This window comes from Lygodium microphyllum, chromosome 27 (assembly GCF_053477565.2).
Source record: "Lygodium microphyllum isolate KBCC chromosome 27, Lygodium_microphyllum_v1.1.10, whole genome shotgun sequence".
NCBI lineage: Eukaryota > Viridiplantae > Streptophyta > Polypodiopsida > Schizaeales > Lygodiaceae > Lygodium > Lygodium microphyllum.
This window is the reverse complement of record NC_141161.1, coordinates 1,625,938-1,653,836: the sequence shown is the minus strand read 5'-3', so window position 1 is coordinate 1,653,836 and position 27,899 is coordinate 1,625,938.

The following is a 27,899-nucleotide window of genomic DNA, read 5'->3' as shown; positions in this document are numbered from 1 at the left end:
TCTCTTCCCCCTCCCTTTTTTCATTAAAGCCTCCCCTCCCCTCCCCCCCTCCCCCCCCAACTCACCTCCCTTTTTTAAATTAAAACCCCCTCCCCTCTCTCTCTCTTTCTTTTCCCCCTCCCCTTTTTTATTAAATTCCTCCCCCCTCCCCTCTCTCTCTCTCATGTGTAGAGCCTAGGTTCTCTCTCTCTCTCTCTCTCTCTCTCTCTCTCTCTCTCTCTCTCTCTCTCTCTCTCTCTCTCTCCTTATTTTAATTAAACAAAAATTTTACATTTAAAAATTTAATCATATATATATATATATATATATATATATATATATATATATATATATATATATATATATATATATATAGCAAAAAAGAAAAAAGAGAAGAGGGAGGAAGGGAGAGAGAGGGGGAATAGAGAGAAATAGAATTATAGAGAGAGAGAGAGAGAGAGAGAGAAAAAGAGAGGAGAGAGGGGAGAGAGAGAGAGAAAGAGAGAGAAATTAAGAAAAAGAAGAGAAAGAATTTGAACACAATGAGAGAATTATAGAGAGGGGAAAGATAAAATTTAAAAGAAAGAAATAGAATTATAGAGAGATGATATATAAAATTTGAGAGAGAGAGAGAGAGAGAGAGAGAGAGAGAGAGGAAAAGAAAAAAGGAAAAGAGAGGAGAGAGGGGGGAGAGAGAGATAGAGATAAGAAAATGAGAGAGAGAAAATAAGAAGAAGAAGAGAGAATTTGAACACAGAGAGAGAATTATAAAGAGAGGAAAGATAAAATTTAAAGAGAAAAAAGAAAAAGAAAAAAAATAAACTTTTTTAAAATTAAAATAGAGAGAGAGAGAGAGAAATATACAAAGAGCAAAAAAGAAAGAAGAGGAGAGGGAGGAAGAGAGAGAGGGAACAGAGAGAAAGAGAATTATAGAGAGAGGAAATATAAAATTTAAGAGAGAGGGAGAGAGAGGAAAAGAGAGGAGAGAGGGGGAAAGAGACATAGAGAAAAAAATGAGAGAGAAAATAAGAAGAAGAAGAAGAAGAGAGAGAAGTTGAACACATAGAGAGAATTATAGAGAGAGAAAATATAAAATTTAAAAGAAAGAGAAAAGAAAAAAATTAAAGAGAGAAAAAAAAAGGAAAAAGATGAGTGAGAAGGAAACGAGAGAGAGAGAGAGAGAGAGAGAAAGAAAGAGAGAGAAGAAGAATAAGAAGAAGAAAGAGGAAGAGAGATGGGAAAAAAGAGAAAATAGAAAAGCCTCTTTAAAATTTAAATATTTTTTGAGAAAGAGAGGAAGGGAGAAAGAAGAAGGAGAGGGGGGAAGAGAGAGAGAGAGAGAGAGAGAGAGAGAGTATAATTTAAAACAGAGAGGAGAGAAGAAAAAGATAAAATTTAAAAGAGAGAGAGGGAGAGAAGAAAAAATGAAAAATTAAGAGAAAGGGGAGAAGAAGAAAAGGGGGCAGAGAGAGAGAGAGAGAGAGAGAGAGAGAGAGAGAGAGAGAGAGAGAGAGAGAAAGGAGAAGAAGAGAGAGAATATAAACATAAAGAGAGAATTATATATAGGGAAAATATAAAATTTACATATTTTAAGAGAGACTAAGGGGAGGGGAAGAAAGTGAAGAGGGGGTGAGGCAGGGTGGATGGAGCAAGGAGAGAGAGAGAGAGAGAGAGAGAGAGAGAGAGAGAACATGTAGAGAGAATTATAGAGAGAGAAAAGATAAAAGAGAGGAGAAAGAGAGAAGAAAAAGAGAGGAGAGAGAGAGAAGAAAAACACAAAGAGAAGAAAAGGGGAGAGAGAGAGAAAAAAAAGAAAATTTTTAAAAAGAGAATGAAGAGAGAGAGAGAGAAGAAGAAAAAAAAGGAAAAAAAGAGGAGAGGGAGAGAGAATGAAAAGAGAGGAGAGAGGAGAGAAAATTAAAAAGAGAGAGAGAGAGAGAACTAGGAGAGGAGAAAAAATAAACTAAAATAGAAGGCAAAGAAAGAGAGAGAGAGAGAGAGAGAGAGAGAATTAGACATAGGGAATTTGGAGGGGGAAGCAAGAGAGAGAGAGAGGAAAAAGAGGAAAGAGAATGATGAGAAATGGATTGCTGAGCGAAGTTGCCCTGCAATAGCACAGCTACTTTGCTCGCTGCTTCGAGGCAACGAAGCGGCCTAGCGTTCCGTGCGCATCAAGCACGCACAAAACGCTAGTATAAATGAAAGACACTTCAAAAAACTTGTTATCGCATTAAATATTAATCATCTCGTCTAGTTTAGACGATGTCCCCTCAATCTTGACATTTCATTAAAGTTTTTTAGTACATGTTATAGGTTTTGGATTGTATCTATATTTATATATTAACATAAGGTTTAGGGTCGAGAGTGTCACATGATCGGTACTGTCAGCCCCTCAAAACTTTCTCTTTTCTTAATACTCGTTTTTAAGGTTATTTCTTTTAATATTAGTAGTGAAACTCTTCCCCTCTTGACAAGAACTTTTAGCCATGCTTCTACTTGGGAAAAAGCACTCAATTCTCCATCTCTTAAGGGAAAGGTGGCATGATAAATATTCACAACATTTGGAAAAACAAATGAAAATCCCTTTTTCAAGAGTGGAAACAAAATTTTTCAACTTGGGAAACTTTAAGCATGTGCTAAAGCATCACTTAAATTTTCCACTTGTGAAAACTTTTGTCTACTTCACCAAAGAGCATTTCAATATGGGAAAAGAGATTTGTCACTAGGGAATTTGTAAGTTTTCCTTATGTTGAATCTTTTCTTGCATGCTTTTTACACATAGTAATAAACTACATAAATTCTTCAATTCAAAAAGTTGTTCATTCAAAGGGACCATTAGATACAATAAAGACATAGTCTAAAGAGGTCTTGATGTTGTTTCAAAATATCATAATCATAGATTTCCTTTTTGCATATACATACAATCTTTCATAAGTGTGTATCCATTCTCTTCCATATGCTCTCTCTCTCTCTCTCTCTCTCTCTCTCTCTCTCTCTCTCTCTCTCTCTCTCTCTCTCTCTCTCTCTCTCTCTCTCTCTCTCTCTCTCTCTCTCTCTCTCTCTCATATATGTTTATGTGTGTGTGTGAGCATGTATGCATGTATGGATATACACATATATATGTGTATGTGTGTACACGTATATATGTGTATGATATGTGTATATGTGCATGTATTGTCCATATGTTTTTAGTCTATGTGCATTTGTGTATTGTTTTAGATTATGTATACATTGCATGAACATGTTCAACCATTAAAACTATTATCGCATCCCATATGTTCAATTATTTTTTTTTAATAGTGTAGGTGCATTTATGAATGGTTTTTAGAGTATGTATACATTGCATACACTTGTTCAACCATTAAAATATCATAGCATTTCATATATCTAATTAAAAGAAATTCATTTCATATGCATGGGAGAGAGAGAGAGTCATACATAGTTTTCAAAGGTTCACCTCTTCGCTTTCCATAGGATTTCCATAATCATATCCTATGTTCAATTTAAAGAGAGAGAGAGAGAGAGAGAGAGAGAGAGAGAGAGAGAGAGAGAGAGAGAGAGAGAGAGAGAGAGAGAGAGAGTACATGTATATGTTTAATTAAAAGAGAGAGTGTGTATGTGCATGTATGTGTGTTCAATTGAGAGAGAGAGTGTGTGTGTGTATGTATATGTATGTATGCACTACAAGATACTTGCCACATACCAACATTCAAAGCGACACAAATACTCATAAAAAGAAATTAATACCCTCATCATCACTAGTATAAGTGTCGATATAGGCGTTGTCGTGCTGCTGCGCATCCGAGGTGTGGAATCCACCAAAAAGTTTGTGTGTGTGACATTCGTGTTTCGTGTATACCTAGTCGTTGTTTTTGCATTTTGTTCTGCGTGTGTGTGAATGAATGCTTGTGTGTGTGTGCATGTCAAAAATATTTTTAAAAAACTAATGCCAAGGAAGATTGTTGAAGCTGTCAAAGCGGTACAAGAAATCGTGGATCTAAGATAAGAAGAAATACAAGAATGCCCTACAAGTGGACGACTATGGGCTACTGTAATCGAAATGGTCCCATGCCTCAAAGAAAGACCAAAAGTGTGGATGCTTTGAAAAAGTGTGATCATGACTCTTATGTCATGCCATCCATCTTTGCTCTGGTTCTGGTTCTGGTAGTCTTTTTTGTACCTCAGTATGGCCATTCACATGTCACTGTATGCATCAGCATTTTCTCCTTGGTGGGATCTCTCACGGTGATGAGTGTGAAAGCCCTTGGGATAGCCATAAAATTGACCTTTGAAGGGGACAACCAGTTGTTTTACCCACACTCTTGGATTTTTCTGTTTATGGTTGTTCTCTGCGGTCTCACACAACTAAATTACTTAAACAAGTGATCTCAGGCTCTTGATACATTTGACACAGCAGTGGTATCTCTAATCTATTATGTGCTCTTTACTTCATTCACAATCCTTGTCAATGTGATAATGTTCAAGAACTGGCAGGGTCAGAGTGCTACAAGCATAATCTCTAAGATGTGTGGTTTTCTCATCATCCTCTCTGGGATGACTTTGCTTCTTGCCACGAAAGATATCGGTGACACAAAAGTAGCTGGAATGATGATAAGTGGGAAAGTTGCAAATTTTGCTGCGTATGCATACACTCCTGCTATTTTGGTGACCCCGCTTGGTGCAGTCAACATCATCGTAAGTGCTATGCTGGCACACATATTTTTAAAAAGAGAAACTACATGCTCTTGGGGATTTTGGGGGTCATTGGAAAAAGCTCAACAGATGATATGCAGGGAAGAGTCATTATCGATTGGTACAGAAACGAAAAAAAGCACAGATGTAATGTGGTATCGACTCGCGCTTGCTGTGATACAAGTTATGGTTGATTTCTAGGCATCTCAGAGAATACGATTCAAGGAAGCCATGGAGTGTGCTTTCAGGAAGAAGACCAAGTGAATTATGACAAGAACCTAAAAGAAAAGAAAGATGATATAGGTGATTGCATGAAGACATGATAACTAGAGAGCTGCAAATTCAAATCAGGGAGAAGCAACAGCAATTTACACATCTTCAGAAGGGACAAGGATGGAGGTAAAGAGGGACAAAGATGGAGATCGAAGATGTCATGATGAAGAATAGTATTTAATAAGTATGAGCCAACGTATGAAACAAGTAGCCAATATTGGCCCCATGTCCACAATCGTGTGGTTTTCTCAATATCTCTCATACAGATTGTTGCTGTTGGCATGTTTGGGGTGAAGTCTAAGGCAATTGCCTCTTCATTGTCATTTCCACTTCTAGTATTCACACTCGTATTCCAACATTACTACAACTTGCGATTTCTTCCAATCTTCTCGAACATCTCAGTGCAGGTAACATCAACAAAAGATCTGGAAGACAAACAAAAAGGCCTCAAGGAAGAGATACTCCAAGAACTGAAGACAACTTATCTATTTCCACATTTGAAGCCTTTGAGCTTAAACCTGCCTGAAAACAATAGCCATGAACCCCTTTTGTCAACATATCCAGATGTAAATGCCTTAAATTGTGTTTCTTATGGTTACATACAGCACATATAATACTAAAACAAACCATGAGGTCTTCTGAAGAGGCTTCATTTTCAACATTGTGGAAGTATCAGTCACCACTGAGTATTGCCTTCATGAATCTGAGACACTGACTTCAGTATTTCAACAATGTGGAAGTATTAGCCACTACTGAGTATGGCCTTAATGAATCTAAGACGCTGATTTGAGATCATGATATAGAGAAGTGGGGTAAACTACCTGGTGCATGTCCAAAGGCAGTTTCCTCAAGTTACAAACAAAGAATGTGTACTTGTCAAAGACAGCCGCTAAAAATGCTGTGTATTTGTGTACTTCATGGAAAAGGCTGATGAAACACTGCTACCTACTATGTACAGAGAAATTGGCCTGGAACTTGGAGCAAGGCCTTCCCCCTGGGCATTTAGAGTAATTCTTGAGCTTGAGATACGAGCTTGAGAGTTGAATTTTCAACTTGAGATCAGGTGGCCTAAACCCAGTGGGCTGTTCAGATTTGATTTTGTCTTGTATTTTGTAAACATCTTGGCAGTAATATAATTGTTTCTTGGCATCATATTAGTCTAACTTATTTGCTTGATTGATCTTCTATCTTGAAGCAAGGTCCTCTATGGACATGACTTTGTTTTCGAAAACCCTTCGACATCTTTGGTGAACCCGACGTGAAAGCGTCGCATTTAAAAAATTCAGGATGGGAGATACTTCAGCATCAACTTCAGCCCCTTCTACGATTCCTAATTTGTCCTCTACTTCGACTCCGTCATCGACTTCTGCTTCAAGTACTTCTAGAGATGATTTAAAGCAGATTTTACAGAACATGTCTATGTATATGCAACTTCAAAATCAGCAGACACAATTGTATATGCAGCAGCTGCTGCAGTTACATCAACAACAGTTGTCTCAGCAAAGGCAACTACATTCGGAGCAAGAGAATGCAATCAGCGCAACTACCATTGTGGACTACCATACAACAAAGCCACTTGATTAATTGGCCATCTAACTACATCAAGACCATTCATGGCATGCAAGTTCTTTTGAAAACCTTCAATGAAAGTGTACTCTATGCTAATTTCAATATAGTTCTATCCTAAGTGATCAAAACGTATAGCATTATTAGATGCACAAATAGTATAATAAGTTCATGGCATTTTTGAACCTTGCTCTCATCCCATAGGGTGACATGCTGATCCTTCAATGATGAATGAATCCTTAAATTATCATCTTGGAGTGAGATAGCTAACATTGCATCATATTGGAGTGACATAGATGACATTGCATTGATTAGTCTAGAACCACTAAAAATTGTGCTTTCTCTATACATATGCAATCAATCCACATTTTTGGTAATTATACCACAATGTTGTATTTGTTCACAATTAGTAACTAGAGATGCTGAAATTGTAGTACTCTCCTTATCAATTACTACCTTCATATCTAGAAAGGGTCATCAAATAGCTCTCCACACAAAGTGTTGCCTCTCACATCTAAAGTAGGAAAAGGAACCATGACATTTTTGAAGCATGCATCCACTATCATAAAAACATTCCCCATCCAAATCTTTGATCCACTATAAATTGCATTTGTACAAGTTGAACCTATGGAACCAAAACTAACTTTTGTATTATCCAATTGCAAATGAATCTTGTCTCCACCTTACAAAACATAATCTATAAAACAAAAATAATAGTCTTAGACTATGCTAGCATGACACACTAATAGAGATATGCTACGCAAGAGAGGTTTCTAAATCCTGGCAAAGCACAAAAAAAAAGCAGATATGTGCAAATTTGAGGTGGAAATTTAAAGCCCACGTGACGAAAGTGGAACCTAAAGATCCAACAATTTTAAAGACCAAGGAAGATGGAAATGCAAAATTCTACCCATTGTTGCGGTGGTCCTAGCCATTTGGGATGTTGAACCAATCATGTAGAAATTTTTAGGACTTGATTTGGACGTCGGACGAGCTAGATGAGAAGCCGGAAGAAACAGAGGTCAAAAAGGGCCAAAAGTTATAAAGGTTGGGCATGGGCCCTTTAGGGGGGCCCAATGGCCCCCAAAATTTTTCGATTTATGGGGGGGGGGGGGGGGGGGGGGGGGGGGGGGGGGGTTTCAAATGGTGGCAGTGTGTAAACAACGCGCCCCTCCATGGCAATGTTTTTTTTGGGGGGGCTATGGCAGGTCAAAAGCAAGCCACTAATTAGACCACAACAAGGAATTCCTCAAATTTTCCACTTTCGACACCTGTCTTAGTTCACACAATGGTTGCCAGGATGATGCAGAGATCAGAAACTAGTATTTCTCTCTCCTGTAAGAGGCTGATCACATACAGAAAATCAAGCAGAAAGGGGGATGTGAAGCATGCTTGTCCGCCATGGACCGGATTGCTACAAGATTAAAAGAATGCTAAGAGGCGATGTCCAGCACGATTGAGCAATTGATGATGGGCCCATGGATTGCCCGAAACCATTTTTAATAACATGCAACACACAAATAAGTGGTATGCTCAATTTTTACAAAGACAATTTCATTATTTTGATGATTGATGGCTTTAATGATGTGCACATGGAAAGAAAATTTGCATGAATCATGTTTGAAGTATGTTTGAGGGCTGCAAGTGATAAAATGCAGAACTGTAGTCGTACATAGTCATAATAAATAGTTTAAAACCCAAAATGCATTTTTAAGAGGGAAAATGAGGGACGTTTCTTCCATTTCGGGTTGGGGAATGAAGTTCATATGGGAAAATTTTTGATAAAAACCAGTGTTCAACCAATATGATCAGTCAAGACACATCAATAAGAAAATACCACATTTTTATGAATGAATAAATATGAAAAATAGGAGAAAAATAGTTTTTGTGCCTAAAAATTTAGAGAAAAATATATTTTATGTTTGTGAACGTATAACAAGATTGGAGCATGATGGATAATCCTTATTCAAGCCTTGTTTTGATGTTAGAGTATGGTTTGTATCGATTTTTACATTAAAAACTACATAAAAATGAACCCTACACCTATCCAACGAATGCAAAACCTAAATGGTAGGAGGAAAGGGGGGTTGTAAAAGTGAGTGGCTGTTGAAAATATTTTAAATTCAGATTTATTTGATTATGCATAGCATACATGCCAATCACCATTTAAAATTAAGAGAGACTAGTAGCACGAGGAAACTTGGTGTTAGTCTCTAACAACGTCGCAATTACAAGTGGCTTGGAAATCATTAAATGATTTTTTTTTGCACGTCACATTGCCGGTTCTTTTATCATAAAATGTTTGAGCATGAGGTGTGTCATCCACGATTGCATTATGCATATCACATGGTAACTCCTGGACGCATAGCAATTGATTGCCAAACACATGACCTACACTAAGTTGTGAGGAAACCCAAACTGTAGGCTAGATGATCCAATCTTTGGGAAATTATCAAGTGAGAAAATTTTATATCTTGAAATGTTTGAAATATATAAGAGTGGAGTGCGTTCATATGTGTTTGATGTTAGAGCAACGCATCAAGGATCCAATCCTCTCAGTATAGGAGAGCTGTAGTGGGGCCACAACGTTCAGCCAGAGGGGTGCCTCCTTCATGTTTGTATCACGTTGGTGTACTACACCAAGATGTGTGGGATCTCCCTATGAGGAGTAAGAAAGGGCAATTGTTGGACTATGTTCTAATACAAATGCAATATCTAAAGTAGAAATTAGAGCAGTGTGTCCCTTAGATGCTCCTGGCTGCTGCGAGGCCATGTGAGGTTGTCTTGTGAGTGTTAGAGAGGCCCGGCTAGTGTCTATAGCCAATGTCGGACCCATTTTAGGTCTTGACAGGTAGTGCATTTGTCGGGAGCCAGTAATAAGTGGTGGTTTTCGTATCTTGGTCAATTAATTCAAGTACAGTTGAGGAGTGTTGCTCTTACTGACATTGATACAACCATTACACAAGCAGAAGAGATAGAATCGCAATTACAAGCGGCTTATAACTCTAGGTCAAATTGGAATTTTAGTTTAGGGTTTTGAAATACTTTAGCGCTAACAAATGGAGGTCAAGGGATACCCATGAGTCCTCCTAATGGGAGAGGAAGCATAATTTCAAATGTGCCCATGTTGCTAGCTCCTCCTAGTTTGACCATGCCGATGTCGAGTCAAATGGCTCCATTGATTGTTGGAAGCTCAATGATAAATCATGCCGTTGTTCCAGGGAATCAACAACCAATCCCTAATCAAGTGGTTAGGCCAATGGAGCGACATGTAGATGATCGCGGCTATGAGTCAAGTGCCTCGAATGTTCTTGGCGAAGTTAAGGATATGATGAAGCATTATACTTATATGATTAGCAGACAATATAGACAAATAGCCATTGAGGTGAATTTCCTTAAGAAGTAGCAGAATTTGATAGGGAGTCGACGCTCTAAAGAGGGTGGCCTCTCAAGATTCAATAGTAAGTGGTGTGGTGGCCAACATTTTCCTAGGAATTGTCCAAACATCAAATGTGACATATGTGGAAAGTCCGGCCATTTAGCCAGTACCTATTGGAGTAAGATTAACTCTCTCCAGCAAGGATATAATCATCTAGGTCCAGTTAACCATCAAGTACAAGGAAATAACCTCCAAGAAAATGAAGGACCAAAGCAAATATTACAAAGAGGGAAAGTTGTGGTAGAGGAGATGCCTAGTGGTAGTGGTGTTAGCCTTATTGAAGCTGTGTGTGTCAATAACATTGAAGCTTCTAATTTACAAGCCATTACAAGAGGGAAAAATGACAAAGAAGGCAATAGGGATAATGTAAAACCTGTTGAGGTAAACCCTAAATTGGATGATAAAGGAATGCAAGTCCTTAACCCTAATCTAGAAGCCGATCCTCTAAAAGCAGTTGATGGCAAAGTAGAACCTTAAAATAAGTTTCCAAAGAAGATGGTAAAAGCCAAGAAGGAGGCACCAAAGTCAGTTCAAAGGCCAAAGGAGAGAATGGTATGGCAAGAGAATATAACTATTGCTAACTATCATGAGTTTAATATAGCAAGTTCTCTTTGCAACGTAAAGCCTGATGTAAACCTCATGTAGTTGATCAAGCTATCTCCAGGAGTGTGTAAGGAATTTAAGAAGATTTTACGTACTGGGTATATTGTTGAGCCCTTGGTAATAGCTCGGATATGAGAGAATTGGCTTGAGCATGTTGAAAAGCATTGTCCAAGGGTGGCAGCATATGTTGATGGAATATTAGTGGATCATGCTATTGTAGACACGGGATCCTCCATCAACATCATGAGTTCGGAATTGATGGAAAGGCTGGGACTAGAAATACGAAAGGATGCCTCCACAATTTTGCAAATGGTTGATGATAGCAACAACTGTCTAAGACAAACTGAAGGTTGTATTACCAAAGTCCATGTGATCGTTGCTAGTGTGGAATGCATTGTGGACTTTAGAGTCATTAGGTTCGTAGGGCAGCCAAGCTATCAAGTATTGCTAGGAAGGCCATGGATCTTGAGACTTTCCTGTCAAGTGGATATACCTGCTGGTTGTTTGATTCTTGGCAGAGGTGCCAGTTGTGTGGTAATAGATGCATATCTTAAGTCTCCTCAAAGTGAGAGAGCTCCTTTATCCTCATCAGAATTAGATGCATTAGAGGAACCACTTGGCAGTGAGACTTCCGAATCAAAAGAGGGGTCCACTACAAAGGATATACACCAGGTGACTCTCAATGAACCAATCAAAGCTCAAGGTAGAATAAGAGACATGGATGTGATTGAGCTAGATCTCGATACGTTGAATGATCCACAACCTTTAAATTAGGGGCTATGCTCAGTCTAGAAGAGAGGAAGGACTATGTGTCTCTAATCCAAGAATTCCGCAACATCTTTGCTTGGAGTTATGATGAGCTGAGAGGTATTCCCCCAGCTTGGCTGTCCATACCATTCCTCTAAAGGAAGTTAGCTGTCCTCTGCATCAGAAAATGAGGTATATGCCTTGCCTCTCAAATTGAGGGACAGGCTGTTCGAGGAGTTATAGAAATTACGAAAAGCCAATTTAATCTTCCCTGTTTAGCACAATGAATGGTGTTCACTTGTTATCAGGAAGAAGAAACTAGCTTTGCATAGACTTTAAAGAGCTTAATAAGCACACAGTTAAGAACTACTACTTGTTGCCCTTTATTGATTAGATTTTGGACCAGTTGGGTAGGAAAATATATTTCATTTATGGATTGCTTTGCGACATACAACTAGATAGCAATTGCAGAAGAAGATAAGCTGAAAACAACTTTTATTACTATCTTCGATACCCTTGCATACCATGTGATGGCCTTTGGTTTATGCAATGCACGTGGTTCATGGCAACACAAAGACCTTTGGTGACATCTCCGTAGAAGAGTTGAGAGTATTTATCAATGACCTAGGGGAAGCCACCATAAGAGAAAGGCAGTTGATTATTCTAAGAAAGTGTTTTGAGCACTGCTGAAAATTTTGCATAGCTTAACCCACATAAGTGCATCTTTGGGCTGCCTTATGGGCTATTTCCAGGCCATGTGGTCAGTTTAGTGTAGGGATCACGAAATGACCCTGAAAAGATCAAGGTCATAGTCTCCATGAGTCCATCACATACTCCGAAAGAAGTACATAACTTTTTGTCATCGGTAGGGTATTATCAGAGGTTCATAAATTCCCTAGTCGAAAGAACATTGCCACTAACAAATCTTTTTTCCTTTAGTTGTCTATTTGTATGGAGTGACCCTTATAAGGTATCTTTTGATGATGTAAAATGGGAGTTAGTAAGAGCAACAATTTTGAAAAGACCAAAAAGGGGTGAGGCCTTTTATATATTTTCAGTAGCCACAATGCATAGTATTAGCTACTGCTTAGCCCAAATCTAGGAGGAAAAATGGTAACATCCGATGTCTAAAAATTGGGCATATCGAAAATCAACTACTATATGGAGAAGTTGTGCCTTGCAATGGTATTTGCAACTAAAAAATTTAGGCACTACATCCTCTATGAAAAGGTAGTATTTTATACGAAGGCGGAAGGGCTTAGATTGTTGTTGAACAAGCTACAACCACCTTACCATTTGGCAAAGTGATTAATCACTTTGCAGGAGTTTGATTATGAGATTAGAAGCAAGCCACCAAAGTTGCAGGGCATAATTGAATGTCTTGTGGATTTCAAGGAGCCAAAGGAGACTTTGGCTAAAGGAAGTGATATGGAGATATTGTTTAAAATTGATACAGCCTCCATTCCATCCTGGTATGCTACCATGACACACTATTTATCTACAGAAGAGGCTGGAGCCACTTTATCAAAGTCCGAGAAGAGGAAAATCAGACAATTGGCTTTGAAATTTGCCTTGATTGCAGGGACATTATATCACCAAGGGGTTGATGATATTTATTGCCCTTGTGTTATGCATGAGATGAGGTTCCATTGATCTTGGAAGAGTGCCATGACTCTACTTGTGGAGGGCACTTTGCTGCGCAGTTGACTGCACAAAAAGCTTTAAGAGCTGGATATTGGTGGCCATCCATTTTCCAAGATTCATTTGAGTATGTTAAGAGATGTGATATATATCAAAGACATGATAGTAGGGAGAATAGAAAGCGGCCACACTGACTCCTATTATGGCTGTTGATAAATATGACATATCCTAAGTCATATCCTATGGTTGTATGTATCTAAAGTAGAAGCATATGTAAAGTGTCCTTAAGTTGAGGGTATCTATCACTTTGAGGATACCACTTGTAGAAGACTGTGAGAAAAGGAGAAAAAGAAAAAAGAAGAAGATGAACATGAAAAATGGTTGAGCCTCCATATCCCATGCTGTCCACTCTCTGTTGCGCATCTCTCCCCCTCTCTTTTCAGTTGGTATTAGAGCATGAGTGCGGGAGCTTAAGATCTGAGTGAGAAGCGCATTGAATCAAGGTCTACATCGATGTTCCAACTTGCTGTCCACCATTGAAATCAAGTACCAATGCTGTCATATAGAAGGCAAAATTTGCCCCTGTCTTAGAAATTGACACAACATCCATAAATCTAGCAGGATAGCACTTGTCTGTGCAAACCTTGCCATCAATTGAGATGAACCGTTGCATTATAGTCGCAATCACCTCACGGTAGGTGAGAGTATATTTAAGCCAATTCCTAAGGAGTACCACAAGCGGCAGGCACTCCCTTGTCTTGTGAGGCCCGGTAGATGGTTTTGGAGCAAAGGCACCACAAGCGGCAGGCACTCCCTTTTGCAAATATTTTTGCAACCTGTGTAGATACAAATAGAATACAAATACAGTGAGAAAGTGAGAGACAGGCCCTTGCCTATGTGTCATCTGTCCACCCTGCAAACATGGCGTCATCTTTCGCCACTTGTACCTTTTGACAAAATTGCACCACCTACATTGGGAGAGGACCTGCACCAGATGTCAAAACTGTGCCACCTACATTAGGAGAGGACTATAGCACTTAGCCTGGTCTGGCGTTGTAGACGCACCGCCTGACAGAAGGTTGGGAGTGCACCCACTCTGGATCTTCGTCGTGTACATTGAACAATCCGCTATTGTTGCCACCGCTGCAATACCAAAGTTGCTCCAAGCCTTATCCATTAAGGTTGAAAAAGGAACCTTTAACTTAGGCTTGCTCATATTGGTCAAGGGTGAATTGGTTATTTTGTGGAATTGTGTTCACATTGTAGAGCCCATGAATGGCTATTTCCTAAAATGGTTCACAGTCAATCAATTCATACTGCAGAGAGGCTATTTGGAGGCCGATTTTGCTCAAAAATTTCTAGGAAAATTTTTGTAGCTTCAGCTTGATATGTACTTCTAGCTTGGCACAAAAAACTGTAGAAAATTGCAAGAAAAATGGTCAATTTTAGGCCCGTGTTTTGATGCATTTTGGGTCATACGGATATCTTTTGGGATCCGATTTTGATGTTTCTTGTTGGGAACTAAATGTATGACATGTTGGAATCATGGATGGATTTATATGATAGTTTTTGGACACATGTATGATAGTCATATTGTTGGAAGCTATTTTTACATGCATTTTTGGGCTATTTTTTATGCTTTTTGGTCTCGAATTGGACCATTGATGTTCCGGATTGGGGCATGCTACTCAATATCATTTGTGGATAGTTTGCATTTTTGGTTTTTTTGAATTTGCATCAGCCATAATGTCTGACACAGCACAGATCACTCAAATTATGGGAGACAATTGACCAAAGACGATTATAGTGTTTTGTCTTAAAGGATGGAGAATTTTTTTATGGGTAGAGGTCTATGGGATCTCATAACAGGTGATGATGAATGTCCAAAAGTTCCTAAACATCCAACTGAAGAGAAAAAGAAAGCAAAAATTTATGGAACATGTACAGTGGCTCGTAAGATACAACTCAAGTAGAGATTACATGGTGCATGGAGAGGCAATCACAGTATTAGTGACTATGTGGCAGAAATCAAGCAAATTGTAGAAGATCTTGCATCCATTAATGCACCTGTTGATGATGATGATTTAGTGTCAGTGACACTAAATGGGCTTTGACTAGCTTTCAAATCTTTGGATACCTCTATTTCAATTAGAGGAGGCTCTATGCCTGACTTTGAGGAGCTTATTGGATTGCTACTTACAAAAGAAATCAAGTTGGGATTGAATGCATCTAGCAGTGGCAAAAATGCAGGTGGAGATAATGTTTTCTATCACCAAAGAGGTCGTGGCAGCTCATCTAGAGCTAGAGGATCTTCAATTGGTTGTGGTAATTATGGATTTTCTCGTGGAAGTGGTAACTTTGGTTAATGTGACTTCATGCATAAAGGTAGGGGGAGATCTTTCCCTAGAGGTAGAGGACGGTCTAGTCCTTCACATAGAGATGTTACTTGTCATTATTGTGGGCAGTTTGGTCATTTTGAGAAGGATTGTTATCACAAATAGAATGCCATTTCTAGGGGTCATGGAAGGACCCAATATGGCCATTATGCAGGTACTTATGGTGGTTCAGGTTATGGACCTAGAGGTGGATCGCCTAGAGGTCACCTATTTGCTATGGAGCATGTGCTTAGGAGCATGACTCACCCTCTTCGTGAGAATGACTAGTTTTTGGATTCAGGAGCTACAAACCACATGACTCATTGTTAATCCTGAAATGAACAAGGTGGAAAATCCAGAAAATCTAAAGTAGAAGACAAGGCTAAGGTAAAAGTGAAATGGAAGACGAATGCGTGCCAAAGAAGAATCTGAAAATACAAGAAGCACAAAATAGTTTCAAATCAAGGAGAAAGGCGCACAAGAAAAAGTACAAGTCAATACTTTTGTAAAAGATCGTAAGGCATACCATGATTTATTTAAGGGTGCTAGGCTTCTAAAGGTAAACGAGTGGTGGAAGGAAGCTAGGAAGATAGGAGGACATTGGGAAAAAGGGCCTAGGCCACGACTAGCCATGTAAAAAAGAGGATAAGGGGATGACCACCCAAAAGGGATTTAGGTTTTTGTATATAAAGTTGAAAAGTGAATGAGAAGCTCATTCTTGTGTGTGGCCAAACGTAGCTCTCCTCTTCTTCTTCTTCTTCTCCTTGTTCTTGCTTGCTTGAGCTTGTGCTTGAGAGAGGGAGTGAGTGTGTGAGGGTGAGGGTAAGGGACCGTGGTGGAGAAGCTCTCCATCTTCTCCTCTCTTCTTCTCTTCTCTTCTCTTCTCTTGCTCGCGGCAATGGAGCTTGGAGTGTGGAGCTTGAGGATGGATCTCGAGAGGAGGCATTTCAATCGGGCATGGAGGTAAGCTCACTACACTTGTAGAGATGGATATTGTATCGGCTATGTGAGAGGTAGCCATTAGTGCTTGACTTGAACGCTTGAACAATAAGCGGTTCCTTGGTCTTGGCAGTTGAGCTTATGCTTGCCTCTACATTTTGGTTTTGTTTCCAGGACCAACGAATTCAAGCCTTGAGCACTTGCGTGCTCCAAATCGAGCATTGAAGTAGAGTTTTCCCAAAGAACTGGTGCCTGAGGTAGATAGGTAGGAAGCGAGGGAGTTCGAAGAGGTATTCGATTTTGGTTTTTTGGATTTGGAAAATCATGTTGGAGTAGTGTAGGTATTTGCTTTGTGATTTGGATGCATTAGGATAGGAAAAAACAAAGAAAAAAGAAGGAAAACAAGCATTAGGGTTTTTGCTGTCATAACATGACAAGAGGATTTGATTTGTTTGGTGATTTGCATTTTAGGGTTTATTTGCTATTCCAAGCATATACAACTCTTCCCCTCTACTCATAGCTTTGATCTGGAGGTGTGTGTGGTATGCCTTGACCTAAATCATGTGATTCGAGCAATTTATTGTTGCATCGGAAAAAATCATGCCGTGTTCGGCCCATTCGAGTGATGGAGATTCTAGGTCGAGTCCCAGAATCGGCCCTCGCCCCTCCTGTATTCGGCCATTCGGCCCACTACCACTCAGATGCCCATCGCTCGGCCTGCCATCCGAATCAACCATTCGGACCAACTTGGCATTTGACCCACCTGATTCAACCTTCAGCCCTATTGACTCAGCCCAACTCCACTCAAACAAGCTGACATTTGGCTCAGCTGAAATCACCACTTGGACCAACTTTGCATTTGGCCCACCTGGCTCAGCCCTTGGCCCAATGATTCAGCCCACTACCGCTCGGTCATTCAGCCCTCAGACAACCACATTTGAATGGGCCGAATCAAACATTTGGCCTAGTTGCATTCAACCGTTTCCTCATTCGGCCCTTGGCCATTCGGATGGACCGAATCGGACATTCAGCCCCTGCAATTCGGACCTGTTAGGCCAAGTTTGGATTTTTTCAAAATTTTAAGTTGTGGACCCTGAAACCGACCCAGAGACCATCTAGAGCCAAAAGCACATCATAAATCTATCACTAGGTTGAAATCTAGAACAAGTAGTTCAAAATCGAGCTATGAACGGTCCTTCAAATCGCACATGGTATTTAGCATAATGGCCTGTAGGTCAGGGGGGTTGTCCCCCCGGACCCCCGTAGTGCGGAGGGGGCTTTGCCCCCTCCGCACCTCTCCCAAGTAGGTTACTATTGGAGAGAAAATGCGCACTGTGACAAGTTCTCCAAATTAGATCCTAGTGTAGTAATGGCTCTACACAAGTATAGACTCTCACTTGCAAAACAGCAATTGAAAGCCCATACCCGAACAGAGACCCCAGAACCTCATTGGGCCAATCTAGCCAACAAGGGCAAAAAGGCCACATCACAAAAACATGTATAGATTGCATTTAGATTGCATATAGTCAAAGCGGAACGGAATAACATCAAGCTACAACTGTGAGGATGACTAGACATGATAGTCTTGATGATAAATGCACCTTGAATAGCACTATACCGAAGACCCAAGACATCAATGGAGAATCCACATCTAGTCATGCACTTGGGGACTCAAAGGTATACATCAGAAGGCTTAAGTTTACAAGCCAAGACATGAAAGATGAAGACATGGTACCGCCTGCTTATCTTAGGGTCAAACTCACCGCGAAAAGAGAGCATAGTGTTGATGCTCTCATCGATGAAGGAGCAGATTTTAATATCTTGACCTATGAAGCATGGACTCTATTAGGGCAACCAAAGCTTGCACCAACTGATGCAACTCTTAATCCTTATGGGGGACACCCAAAAGCACTTATCAAGAAGTGCAAAATCCTTGTAACTATTGAGACCAAAAGCTTGCCTATACTATTCCATGTTCCCCCGAATAGTGCTAATTGTGGAAAGGAAACCCTTGCAGAAAGACCCTTCAAAAGGGCGATGAAGTGTGAGGCTGATTATGTAGCACAAAGGATACACTTGACACTACTAGGTGTGAGGATAATCACAACCTTTAGTAAGGGTGACCTCATTGAACCTCGAGGGAAAGGAAATGAACCTTCTGTCATACTAGCCAAGCCTCGTGACGAGGGCAAGGACTTGTTGAAAGAGTTGATACAAGCACATGTTGAACAAAGAGAACCCGTGAGCGAGGCCATGCTTGAAAAAAGAAGGTCGGGAGACAATGCCAAGGATAGGCTTTGGACTTACAAATATCGTAAAAGACCACAAAAGAAGCCCAAGCCTTATAGATGAAGGAATAGATGGAGAGCCATCACAATGCCATGATGGATATCCAAAGCATTGCTACGTGCTCAAGGGTATTACGCAAGTAATCGATGGATTTGGGTGCCAAAACCCCCTAATTAACGACCTCTGTCAGGTGATGGCCAGATCATATCAAAATGAAGAAGCGTAGGAGAAAATCTAGACAAAAATCCAAGAATTCACTCAACAAGGTTGGAGTGATTGAGCCCCTCACGATTGAAATCAAGGAACCAAACAGGACTCTTCGAAAGGTAGATCCTTGGTCTAGTGTGCTTAGCAAGCAGATATGAGATGTTATCATTGAGGGTACAAAAAAGCCACTAGTGCCCAAGGAGCCTTTGACTTCCCAACAGGATAATGAGCACTACAGGTGCAATGTTGCTCATGATAGGACTAATTGATCAATAAAGCAAACGGTAGAGACTTCTAATAGCCACGAGCAAATCTTTCGGCCAGTGCCAAGTCCACCTAGGAGTCCCAAATCTACTACACCCTCTTTCCCTAAACGGACAGAGGAAGCACAATAGTCGTCAAATGGAGCTGCTCAACCCCAATCTCTATCTCCATCTAAGCTTCCAAATGTCCAAGAGGTGGGACATTACACCACCCATAGCTCTCGGCCCAAGAATATGCATGTGCAATCTATTGTGACTAGATCAACTGAGGCTGGATCTGCACAAGTGAATGCTCAAAGGGCAAAAAAAGACACAACCACTTCCGATCTTCCTGAGGACCTGACACGATGGTCTGCCAATAGTATCCAATCCATTGAACTAGCCGCTACTACTTCCAATCAGGAATCACAGCAGTCATCACAGCCTTGGGCCGTGACAATGCCCCTTATGGAATGTGTCCTTAGCAATTTGCCTGCAGAGAAGGGATGTCACAACCAACATCCTTGACACCTCCGGCACTTTTGAAGCACCTAAAGCCTAGGCTTGCGGAGAAATCCCTTGAATATTTGGTCAAGGAGATGGCGCATCTAACCAATGAACTAGAGAAAGTTCCTGATGGAGCTTGATCACAAGCTGATAGCCATCACACGTGCATACGTCCATGTAGATATGGAAAGGCCAACACTAGAGCACACGAAGCTCATAGCCGAACCCCTAACTTGGGATGAGCAACAACATGTTTGCTTCCGCTATGAAGCTATTGCTGGGGAAGTCATAAAGGACATCCCAAAGGCCACAGCTAGAGAAATGTACTTGATACCCGCACTCTATACTACCCAATGTGAGATAAACAAGGAAAAACTTGAAGCAATCAAGTGAAAAGGAAGAGGACAAGGAAACTTTGCACAAAAATGCTACTCCAATCAAAGTTTGGCAGCCAAATTTGGCCACCAACTAATGACCCTCGTTGAGCAAAGGAAAGCCCTTTGGACATCAATACATGATCCCGCGTACATTGCTCCAACCTCATTACGAGTGTTGCAGTGGTCTATGAGGTTCACCTTTCTACCACTATCCAAAAACATCCCTTGTATGATAAACTGCTTCTAGAAGAAGATCTACACATGGCCAACAAGCTAGGAGCAGGAGGCATGGTTCTTGATGTTAGTGCATATGTCTTATGTCTCACTCAAGACCCTATAATCCTAGATCCCTATTCTTTCCTAGATCCCTATGCTTCCCATAAATACAACCCTGACTTCTTCAGCTGGTTTCATCTAAGCCTATATGGTAGAAGCCCTAAATCATCTCATGGCTCTACACTAGAGTCACCTGAACCTTCAAAGTATGAGAAAAATAGCTCTAAACACAACACCTGCTCTGATAAGAAGCAATGGAGGCATATTCCAATGGGTAAGGCCAAGAGCCTAGAGCAAACGCCCCCCGACCAAGAGCAACTCCCAATGCAATCGAATGAGGGGCTAAACGAAAGAGAATTGGCCAAAGAACTAGACTCTCCACAAAGAGCGGCAGTTGTACCCTCTCAACTTAGTGAGGCTGTTCAGTTGGCCGGGGCTATGCCCCATGAGGACACACCAGAAAAAGGGAATACTGAGGCCCAACCAAGCACATCAATGATGACCTAGTTCAAGGTCCTAAGTATTTAAAGGATACACCTCAATTGCCCAAGAAAAAGAGGAGAAAACAACGAAAACAATGGTAGTAAGAGCACTGAAGAGTTGAGGAATAAAACATCAAGCCAATACACCAATGAACCCATTGCCATCTCTCCTAACAGTGGTGAAACCTCAGACACATCCATGTGTTCAGATAAGTCAAAGCAACCATTACCATCAAGGCTTGCTTGCAACACTCAATCCACCGACAACAGAACTTGCATTGACCAATCAAGAGTGGATATAACACTATCACAACAGGGTGACAAATCTATACCAGTCACATCCGAGGAGAACCATGACACAAGAGCAACAAAGCCTCAGGAGGAGAAACATGAAAACTCTGAGGACATAAGCAATCCTAGCATTAATCAATCCTGCTTATCTAGGCTTGAGCCCCCAGCTATGCTAAAGCCTAGGGAAGCCCCCTATAACCTTGCATGAGATAGCGACCGAGCAAGCCTTCATAGAACATAGAAGTGTTACAGAGTGCTTGGCTGAGTTGAATGCTAAAGTCAAAATATTTCTACCTGTCTAAGTCCGTGCAGACATGGGCACATTCTCTAAGAAGCAGCTTGAGGAATATTTGCCATATCCTCTATCTTGGGAAGAGCAAGAATATCTTAACGAGCACTATGACAAGCTCCTACATGAACACATGCAACTCATCTCTAACAAGGAAGCCGATAAACTACGCTTAACTATGACATTCAACGATGTGCTTTGGCAACCAAATCTCTTAGAGATAGAGAAGCTAAAGAGACAATCAGAGGGTTGAAGTTAATTTGAAAAACATTGGTTTGAAAACTGTGCTACAATGGCCAAACTTGGAGCCCATATTATGACAATCTTAGAGGAATGATTGGCCAAATGGTGGTTGTTAACCCTCAAACGAACAAGATGGAAAAACCGAAAAATCTAAAGCACAAGATAAGGCCAAGGCAAAAGTGAAACAGAAGACGAAGGCGCGCCAAGAAAAATCTGGAAACACAAGAAGTGAAAAAAGTCCTAAATCAAGGAAAAAGATGCACAAGAAAAATCATGAGTTTATACTTTTGTAAAAAAGCACAAGGCATACCATGATTTATTTTAAGAGTGCCGGGCTCTCACCTGTGAAATTTGTAAAGGTAGATGGGTGGTCAGAAGAAAGGTGGGAAGATACAAGGACAATGGGAAAAAGGGCCTAGGCCATGGTCGACCATGTAAAAAAGGGGATAAGGGGATGACCACCCAAAAAGGGATTTAGGGTTTTGTATATAAAGTTGAAAAGTGAATGAGAAGCTCATTCTTGTGTGTGGCCAAAAGTAGCTCTCCTCTTCTTTTTCTTCTTCTTCTTCTTGTTCTTTCTTGCTTGAGCTTGTGCTTGAGAGAGGGAGTGTTAGAGTGTGTGGGAGTGAGTGTGTGAGGGTGAGGGATAGTGGTGGAGAAGCTCTCCATGTTCTCCTCTCTTCTTCTCTTCTCTTGGCTTGCTCACAGCGATGGAGCTTGGAGCGTGGAGCTTGGGAATGGAGCTTTCTTGAGGCTTGCACTTGGATCATGGAGCTATTGGAGTGCTCAGGAGAGGAGGTAACTCAGTCAAGCATGGAGGTAAGCTCACTATACCCGTAGAGATGAATGGCGTGTCAGCTATGTGAGAGGTAGCCATTAATGCTCAGCTTGGAATGCTTAAAGCAATAAGCAGTCCGTGGGTCTTGGCAGTTGATTGCCTCCACATTTTGGTTCTATTTTCGAGACCAATGAATTCAAGCCCTGAGTGCTTGCGCGCCTCGAATCGAGCATTGAAGTAGGGTTTTTCCCAAACCGGTGCTTGAGGTAGATAGGTTGAAATCAAGGGAGTTTGAAGAGGTATTTGATCTCCTTAGCAAGTAGGTTTTTGGTTTTTTGGAATTGAAAGGTGGATTGGAGTAGCGTAGGTATTTTCTTTATGATTTTTGTTTACATTTAGATAGAATATAAGCAAAACATTTGAGCATGTAGTAGGGTTTTTTGTTGGCTATATAACAGGTTGAAACAGGAAAAAGAAGGGGAAAAAATGAAAATTTTGGGTTAAATGTTGGTAAGGGGAGCAAGACTAAGGTGAATGCAAGCCTGGGCAGGGTAATAAGAGGCCAGGAGACCATAAAAGAGCTCATTTTTCACCCTAGCATTGAGAGAGAGAGAGAGAGAGAGCTTCCATTGGTGATTTGAATCGATCTTGCTATCAGGGAGTTCTTCACATGTGTCAAGTCTATCAAACCCTTCCTCCTACGTCCTTGTTGTGATATGGAAGTTTGTGTATCTTATGACTTCTTGAACACTGGATTTAACGAAATTATCCTCGACGTTGCCATCTTCACGCACGACTCGGTTCGTTTGTGTGGCTTGGTTTTGGAGCGAGTTTCAGAATTGGCCCTTGGTCCTCTTGCATTTGGCCAATTCGGCCCGTCCGAATGGACAACTTAGCCAACACCTTTAAATTTGGTCCTCAGCCCTCGTGCCTTGGCCGGCCATTTGAACATACCATTTGGCCCTTTTTGACTCGGCCCATTTGAACCATCGACTCCACCCATTAACCTGGCTCAGGTGGCCCTCGGCCATGTCCATTTGGCCATCCAAACTGCAAATTTGGCCACTGTTTCTATTCAGCCCTTGACCCAATCCGAATCCACCACTCAGTCCCTACAATTCAAACAAGTTGGACCGAGTCAAATTTTTGAAAGTTTTTTTGGAAAATCGCACCAAACCCAGCTAGGTTTCAATCGCGTAAACCTTTGTGAGCCATCCCAATGCTCAAAACTCGATTCTGGCGCAAGGAATAGGAGAATTCACAAGATGCAACCATTTAGTAGCTTGAGTAGGTTGTTGAGAGAGTTGGCGCCTTAACAGTAGTTAGTGGAGTCATAGACCCAGAAAAAAACCTAAAACGAGTAAGATGACACAGCAAGAAACCCTAGAATCTCAATGGGCCAATCTAGCCAACAAGGGCAAAAAGGCCACACCACAAAACATGTATAGGTTGCATTTGCATCTAGTCAAAGCGGAACAAAACAACATCAAGCTACAACTGCGAGGATGACTAGACATGACAATCCTGACAATAAATGCACCTTGAATGGCACTGCATGGACAACCCAAGACATCAGTGGTGGAGAATCCACCTCTGGTTGTGCAGTTGGGGACTCAAAGAAGGGCTCATCCATGCATTTCTTACCAGACTTTTTATGCATATTTCTAGTATGTCTGCCATACAAACAATGATCACAAGAATCAAAATGCGAAGAGTCAAAAGGCGGAAGATACTGCAAAGCACGGAGCATTTTCATTCCTTTAAGAGACATATGCCCCGAATGAGCATGGCAAAGGGATACATGGGGGATAGACCCCACAGACAAAACATGATCCAATGTAGCTCTAGATACAAGTAAGGGATAGAGGCTGCCAGACTTGGCACCTCTTACAAGCACAAGCCTGCCACAAGTAATCTTCCATGCAGAGTCTCCAAAAGACACAAAATACCCTGCATCATCAAGTTGTTCAGCTGACATAAGACTGCGAATCAACGCAGGTACATGGCGTACATCGTGCAAAACAAAAGAATTGCCAAAAGGAAACTGCAACCTAACATCTCCAATGCCCATGATGTCAAGAGACTTGTCATCACCAAGATGCACAGAACCAGACATGGTACGATAGGTATGAAACCAATCTCTATAGGGTGTCACATGAAAGGACGCACCTGAATCTAAGAGCCAGTACTGCGCATACATATCATGTATCTCAGAAACCTGTAAGGCATCGCATGAAGAAGTTGCAAGTATGTAATCATCATCCGAATCAGTGGGGCATGACATTAACCTCTTCTATCTTCACATTGGACTCTGCAGGTACAATACTATGCTCAGAAGCCTTTTCCTGCACTTTTTCTTTTTCCTTTTCCTTGCGCTTATCATCACGCATTTTATGGCATTGTGGCCTAATATGTCCTGCTTTCCTACAATAATGCCAGGTAAGATCAGACTTCCGTCCACGGGACTTACTGCAACCACGTGACTTGGACCTGGACTTGTAAGAGTCCCTGCCCTTATGATCATTATCATGCCTGCTATGCATGCCACCTCTAATGGTCAATGCATGTGAAGAGTGGGAAGCATCATTGTTTCTCCTGTTGATTTCCTCAGTCAATAAAGCACTCTCAACATCTTTGATTTTCAGCCCATCAAGCTTGTTCATGCATATGGCAGTACGGAAGACATCCCATGATTCAGTCAAGGTGCCAAGCAGAAATAACAGGTGCAAGTTGTCTTTGAACTCAATACCCTGTGATAGTAGCAGACTCTTCATAATAGCATGAAACTGACTGAAATGAGATGAAAGGAAGGTCCTCTCCTTCATGCAAAGGTCCATTAACTACTTTAGCCAATATATATGTGATGCAAGACTCTGCTGCGCATAGAGCTCCTAAATCTTCTCCCATAAATCCCATGCACTCTGATTCTCATCTTCAACAACAGTATGATGGACCTCTTCTGAGAGTGACAAAATAATGGTAGCCTTGCATAGCTCATCAACTTCCATCTAAACATCATCATCCATATCCTCAAGTTTAACACCCTTAAAACATAAGGGTTTAATCTGTAACTTTTGCACCAAAACCTGCCATATTTGGGACTTACAATATCCATAGTTGGTACCATCTAACTTGGCAATGTTAAAGAGAATTGTATCTTTCAAATGACCAACCATACTATCCCAAATCAAAGCAAAAAATTAAAATTGCATGTTGCTGTAATTAGCATAAAATACACTAAAACCACTGCTAAAACTCGCTGAAAGGGTGGATTTCACCAAGAGAAGTACCTATCCACCAAATATGACCAAGATACTATCAAATAGTAAACATTACCCTCATAGAAGTACTCAAAATCTGCAGATTTCAGCTTGTTGTAATAAATGACAGCAGTATGTAAAACTGTCCCAAAATGAAGCAATCACTGATACATATGTCATTGCAACTGCCAGGTAGCAAGATACATCCAACAGTGAGTGTCCAGGGGCAAGAAGGTACCAAGAACTATAAAACCAATCACCTGTCAGGCAAGAGACATCTCATAGGTCTAGAAGTCATGCATGTAATGGGTCTCAGGGTAAGAGAAGAGACCAAGCACAAGCACAACTGATAGAGCAAGAAGCTCAATGCATAACCATCCAAGATGCATACAAAACTAGCAAACCTATGAGACAGAGATAGGTGTCTGCCCCAATAGCGTATCAAATCAGCCCACTACAGACTAACTGCAGACATAAAGCTCTCAAGAGAGCAAATGCATGTAACTGTCCCACAAGCTCAAGCTCAAGTGTAAATAAGACTCTGTGTACATCCGAATATACAAAGAGGCTCCCACTGGAAGTAAAGTCAGATGCAAAGAGAGCAAGCAATGCTCTAATACATCGAATACATAGCATTAGACATGCCAAATCCTAGTAGGGTACATCCAGAGCATAAATCCCAAGCCATCTCAGACCCGTAAAGCATAAGCCGGAAAGCATTCAAAGAGCATGTAACTGACAACCAAATGTAATGCCCAGTAGACCCAAAATGCTCAAATTCATCTGAAGATGAAGCTCTAAGTAACTGTCATGCATGGGCAAACCAAGTGGCATCCATATCTAACCAAAGCATAAATGCAAGAAGCCTAAATGTCAAGCAATGACAATAGGCATAAACTGGTCCAAAGCATGCCAACTGAAGCCCAATGCCAGTGATGACAACCAAGGTGGAGCCTATTCCAATCTCAAAAGCATTCTGGATCCAAGAAGAAGCATTTGACAACCTCCAAATACATCGGTATGATCATTCAAACCTCTAGTAAGCACCCCATATCCATGAACCAATGCATACACCAAGTAAATGAGCTTCAGTCCATTGTATTACAGCAAGCAATTTAATGAAGCTCAAACAGTGCTCAAATCTGCTCCAAATCAGTCCCAAAGCATAGACATAGCATCCCATAACATCCTAGCATCATCGGGCATCAATAGGCATCAAATGTCAAGTGCTGCCCTATTTTGATAGTCCTAAGACTGTGTATATAGCAAAGGGCTAAAGGGGAGAGCACTCAAATCGATCACTGCGAGCCAAGCAATAGTGTCAAGGAGTCCAACAATGAGATCGGGAAGATTGCCAAGAGTGCAGGGAAGCCGAGGAAGAGCAGGGAAATGCCAGGAGCAGGTCAGCCCAGCCCCCTAAAAATGCGTCGAAATTTGCACTGGTTGTTCCTGGGGCTGGGGGGGGTCTTCAACAATCCTCAAGGGCACTTGCCAATGTCAAGGGGGCTTCAATGCAGCCCAGGAAGAAGCCGATGAAGGTCCGGAAGCTCAAGGAGCAGGCAGAAGATCAAAACATACCTGCAAATGAAGGTGCCATGGCTACCATTGAAGCTCAGGTTGAAGTTCTTCAAATCCAGGCTGAAGAGAATTCCGAGCAAGCTCCAATGCCTTTGCTTTGATACCAGTTGAAAGGGAAGTAGAACTCAGGAGGAAGAAGCTTGGCGGTGAGAGCTATGGTGGATGGAGAGCAAGAGCCAAGAGAGAAAGACACACAAAAGTGGGAACTCCAACAACCATAATGTGTGGCCGGGCCTTCCTTTATTCAAATTGTCACTAAAGAATAAAGAATGAGTGACTGTGATGGGTGCCTACCACCTACAGTGTGTAGTGGCGAGTACTGTTAGTGTAGTAATACATGGGTGGTTAGGAGGAGGTGCCTTTACCCCCAACACTAGTCAAGGATGGGTGAGCCAAGCCTCTAACCCAACTATGAGACAATAATGAGAAACTATTGAAGGAACCATAAGCTACATAGAAACACCAAGGACCAAGGGCCAAGCAGTAAGGAATGGTGATTCAATGACAAAGAAAAGGGGTAGTTGCATAAAAGAAAGGCTCAAAAGTAGACTACAAACCCTGAAGAAACTCCTCATGATCCTAGGAAGCCCCCTCTAAAGCACAAAGAGCCAATAAATCCACAACCACATCACCAATATTGTCCCCTCTAAAAGGGATGGGAGGTACGAAGGAACCACCATAGGAGATGGTAGGGGTGGGGTGGAATCTATGGGAAAAATGGTGCAAATTGAGAATGGGTGCCACTGTAGAAAGATGCCTCAGAGGGCCTTGCACAAAGGAAGGGGAATAGAGCATAGATAGCCCTCACTTCAACCAACCTATCACA